This window comes from Nicotiana sylvestris, chromosome 3, assembly GCF_000393655.2.
Source record: "Nicotiana sylvestris chromosome 3, ASM39365v2, whole genome shotgun sequence".
Classification (NCBI taxonomy): domain Eukaryota; kingdom Viridiplantae; phylum Streptophyta; class Magnoliopsida; order Solanales; family Solanaceae; genus Nicotiana; species Nicotiana sylvestris.
This window is the reverse complement of record NC_091059.1, coordinates 79,614,220-79,619,888: the sequence shown is the minus strand read 5'-3', so window position 1 is coordinate 79,619,888 and position 5,669 is coordinate 79,614,220.

Sequence of the window (5,669 nt, the reverse complement as noted above, 5' to 3'; positions counted from 1 at the left end):
ACGAGTTACAAGATTCCTATTTATAAACCTTCTAAAGCTTGATCTTGAGTCTTTGATGGTTCTTCCTGCAGACTCTGACCTTGAATCTTGATGCTCGCTAGCTGCAACTACTGGTTCATTCTTCTTTAGCTTTTCGGATCAAGGCGGGACATGCGAAGATTGTGACTTCAATCATATCTTGAGCAGTCCGCATCTTTTCTTCGCTTCTATACTTAGAGCTCACTTCTTTTCTTGTTTCTCCTTTTATTTTATTTGGGTTGAGACTTCTTGTTTTGGTCATCTCAAACCTTGTGCCTCACGATGAAAACCTGTTCAGGCACCAAAGCAAACAAACGAACGAAATTTTCTGCCCCAGTTTTCACTAGGAAAATTTTGTGAGTTATTGTAACAAAATCTAAACTATCTCTTTATTGAAAGCAATAAGATCAGGATTGTGTATCATTGGAAAAAAGAGATTAAGGAGTGGAGACCCTATATCTAAAATGCAATCAAATGGGGATCGGAGGCCCCAAGTTGGGAAGATTACTAGGTTATGCTTGAAAAATAATCGAGTTATGCCGGAAAGGTCCACGGGTTATGCCGGGAAAGTCATCGGGTTATGCCGGAAAAGAAAAAGGTCATCGGATTATGCCGGGAAGGTCCACGGATTATGGCGGGAAAGATCATCGGGTTATATCGGAAAAGAAAAAGGTCCTCGGGTTATGTGGGGAGGTCCACAAGTTATGCCGGGGAAGGTCATCGGGTTATGCCGAAAAAGAAAAAGGTCCTCGAGTTATGCCGGGAAGGTCCACGGGTTATGCCGGGAAAGATCATTGGGTTATGCCGAAAAAGAAAAAGGTCATCGGGGTATGCTGGGGAGGTCCACGGGTTATGCCCGGAAAGGTCATCGGGTTATGCCGGAAAAGAAAAAGGTCTTCGGGTTATGCTGGGGAGGTTCACGGATTATGGCGGGGAAGGTCATCGGGTTATGCCGGGGAGGTTCACGAGTTATGCCGGGAAAGATCATTGGGTTACGCCGGAAAAGAAAAAGGTCCTCGAGTTATGCCGGGGAGATCCACGGGTTATGCCGGGGGTCAAGTAGGGAGTGGAACCCTATAATGGAAAAGACTACCAAATTATTATGGGAGTGACTAGTGTCACACCTCCTTTTTACTTACCGTGGAAAAGGTATAAGGGAGTTCTTTTCCAACTTAAAGTGATAATCGAAACGGGATTATTTATCTAAGAATCAGAGTCGCTACTTGGGATAATTTATGGTGTCCCAAGTCACTGGTTCAAATCCCAAATCGAGGAAAAATTTGACTCTGTATTATAGTCCGCGAACCAGAAATCCGGGTAAGGAATTCTGTTAACCCAGGAGAAGGTGTTAGGCATTTCCGAGTTCCGTGGTTCTAGAACGGTCACTCAACTGTTATATTTGGCCTATTTTTCTGATTTTAAAACACTTTTAAAACTATATACATTTTAACTTTAAAACCACTTTTAATTATTTTAAGAATGATTTCAACGTCATCTAAAACACGTCTTTGGACCACGCCACATGAAATACACCCGAAATCCGAGACATTTTATTTAATATTGTTAAGATTTAGATTTGGGCCACATGAAATGCACACCCAAGTTTAGGAAGGTAATTTTTTAAAATAGCGCGCCTAAAGCAATTACGCATTTTCAAGTTTGCGAGGGTCATGGAAAATTCGACTAAAATGGCACGTCTCAATTTCTAAGGATTAAAATTAATTAAATGAAGGCCATGCATTTTGAGATTTCATTTGGCACGGCACACCTCAATTTTATTAAAGGAAAAAACCTCCAACTAAGTGAACTATGGATATGCATATTCAAAACTAATTTGAAATTAAATATCACAACCACACCACGGAAATCGTACCCGTGATTTAATTATGTGCCTAAAGCTTGCTTACCATATTCATAAGTTGTTTGTTCTTTCCTATACTTGAGACCAATTGTATGTGTTTAAAAGTTGCAAAATGGTTTACGTGTAAAGTTGGGAGGAACTTTGGTTAATATGAATAACATTGGTTTTACGAAATAACCATCACCCAGTGCAAACTCAACTTTGTATATCCTCTTTTAAAGTGCCGAAATCAGTACTCATAAAATCAGTTCATACTATATACACATCTGGCATTTGCCTATTTATCTATATCACAATTTTAATCACATACAATGCACCGAGATTTTTACACAATTAAGCAGTCATCACTTCAATCCAGACGAGCTCATTGCACGAACCAAGACTGCCTTCCAAATAATTTCTACACATTAACTCCTAACGATTCTGTTAATTCGCTTGTGACGATTGGGTTTTAAACGAACAAATCAAGCCAATTATTATCCAAACTTGTGAAAACTATTTACAACTACCAAATTATTATCATTCTGACCTTGTAATAATGTTGATATCACTTTGTTATAAGAAATGGGCTAATTACACTCCTAAACTAAAATTGGTAATTTATTGTTAAGAAAGAAGACTAGTCTATAAATTGATTTGATAGGCAAATTCATACTACATCTACTATGAATACACAACTGAACCTCTCATGACAGCCAAATCTGCAATTAATGAAGTACCCCAATACTTTAAACATAATGGACTATATCAATTTTACCTCTAACTTATGGTTATCACAATAGCTGTTCTCATACAAAATTACATACAAACAAGAGCAATTATTTGAACCAGAATTAAAGCTAAAACTCAGATGTTTGAAGAAGTATATTATTGCAGTTCCTTGACAATTTCATACTACCATACATTTAGCTAACATGGCTTAAACACAAAACTTAGCTAATGGTCAATATTTTTACCAAGTTCCCTATCTCAGCAATTCAAAACCAGCTATAACTACTAGAATTTCAGAAGCAAGTAAAATTACTGTAGGGTTATGCTAACTCCAACAAATGCAAGTCGACTAATAGCTCCCATGTTGAGCATACATCACATTAATTAACTCTAAAAATAACTGAAATTAAACTACTTGATTTGAACAGGCAGAAACCAACATTTGAAACTCCATATTTCATTTCATTTCAATATCAGACTTCAGGTGATGTGAATCTAGGAACATATACCTGGAGAGTGAAATGAAAGAAAACAAAAGGAAGTTAGCAACCCAGCAGCAAACAACAGAATTCAGCAACCAAAATCAGCCAAGGAACTAAATCCAAACCCAGGAATGGAGTTAAACAACCCAGAAAATAATTTGAATGAATAACAACCAAGCAAACTTCCATCCAATGCTTAAAAGAGAACCAAATTCAATCTATATTAACACTAAATGAATCAGAACTTGCTTTGGTAATTCAGAACTTCAAGATCACTGAAAAGTTTGATAAAACAGTAGAATTTCAGCTGTTTTGGTATTTTCTGGATTTTATTTCTAAAAAAAACTCTTTATCTCTTTTCTCTAGATGCCTTCTTAAACTCCTATATTCTCTCTGGTTTTTTTCTTTGGACTCTATATTCTGTCCGTTTTTCTCCCCTTCCTTCTTTCAATTCTGATCTCTATATAGGCAGTAAAAAATGCCCCTTGTTTTCACAAATGCCCTTTCAACAATTTTTAATTAACTCCACTTAACTTAGTTCTTTAAATTAGTTAGTAGTGCATTCTTAAACCCTACCACTTATTAAAAGCTTCCTAATTCAATTATTGACAGGTTTCCTTAGGCTAGACTACCCAAATTACCCTCAAAGCTTCTGTTATTTATCACTCCTAAACTCTGAATTCATATAAACAGGAAACAAACGAGCTAATATAAATGCATTTCAAAATTAAGAAAACATCTAACAACTGAATCATATCAATTCATTGAATTAATCTGCTATAAAACTCTAAATGGAACTAACGACTTCCAAAACATATTTGAATAAGCCTCGACCAATTCAATTAAACCTAGACCTTTCTTATATGATTATAAATTCAGAAAATACTATTGAAATAAGATTAATGCAGATGAAGGAAACAGACTTGTGAATGGAAATAATTTAGAAGAATGCTGAAGAAAGAAAACAAGAATAAAAGGTGAAACAGAAAAACGAAAGGGAACTCACCAGATAGGCTTGAATTCACCCTTGAATTTGTGGGAGTAATTCATATAAGGCAAAAATCATGTGCTCACAGCTGCCCCTCTTTGCTCGGAAACACGAAGAGTTTTCGTGCAAAGATCAAGTGAGCGGATACGAGCGATTTTTGCCCATTTGAATACTCCGTGGGAAGTATCTTTGAAAGAATCTGACCGAACCTCTGCTTCAAAGGTTTCCTACATATCCTTGGCTATAAAGGAATTAGGTCAGTGTAGTTCGGGAAGTTTCGGTAGCTGGGACTACCATGAAGCTGTGATTTCACTATTGTTGCTGCTGCTACTTCTTACAGACCTCCTTATTACACCGTGACAAAATAAAAGAAGCTAGACTAAGCTATGAACTATACATTACAAAGATTTATTTTCAAACTTGATCTTGTGATTGTTGTTACCTTGTTGACTTGTATTTTCCTACAGAAGTTCCTTTGTTGCTGACTTGAATCGTAATTTTGTGATGCTTTCCCTTTCCTTCAATTACTTTCCCTTGTTTTCCAGCTGGATACCTGATTGTTGAACTTTAACCGTCTTCCTTTGACTGTTATTGCCTTTCCTTGAATTGCTTCCTTTTGTTCTTCTTCCTTTCATTTTTTAGGTGGTTTCTATATTGCCAATACTTGAATTGTGTTCCCTTCCTATGAAACTCGAATTGCTTTCCCCTTTCAACTTGAACTGTCTTCTTTTGACCATTGTTGCCTTCCCTCTGTTCTCCAGGCGGGCTCCTGATTACTGAAACTTAAATCGTACTCCTTGCCTTCGTTCTTCAGGCGGGCTGCTGATTATTGAAGTTTGATTTGTACTTCTTCCCTTCGTTCTCCAGGCGGGCTCCTAATTTCAACAAAATTTGAATTTGTACTTGTCACACCACCTTTTTCCGTCCCCGCGAAGGGCGTAGGAGTTTTTTTTCCAATTAAAGGACAATCGAAATGGGATTTGTTTATTTATTTCAGAGTCGCCACTTGGGAGATTTAGGGTGTCCCAAGTCACCAATTTTAATCCCGAATCGAGGAAAAGAATGACTCCATATTACAGTCTGCGTACCAGAAATCCGGATAAGGAATTCTGTTAACCCGGGAGAAGGTGTTAGGCATTCCCGAATTCCGTGGTTCTAGCACGGTCGCTCAACTGTCATATTCGGCTTGATTATCTGATTTTTATACAAATATGAACTTATGTGCAAGTTTTAACTCTTTACCGCTTTTATTATTATATTTATATTTTTTTAAAATGTGAACATCGTTTAAAACATGTCTTTGGATTACGTCACATGAAATGCACCCGCAATCCGGAACACATTTTTATTCAATGTTTTAGGATTTAGATTTGGGTCGCATGAAATGCGCATCCGAGTTTAAGAAGGTAAAATTAATTAAATCGCGCCTAAAGAGTCTAGCGTATCATTATTTTGGGTAGGGCCGTGAAATTTGCTAAAACGGCTCCTCCCTAATTCTAAGCGATTTTTTTTAAATAATTAAATAAATAAATGAGATTGGAGAATCCTGCAAATTTTTGTATTGTTTACATCTATTTATTTTTAGCGAAATCCTTCCTTATTTTAAGAA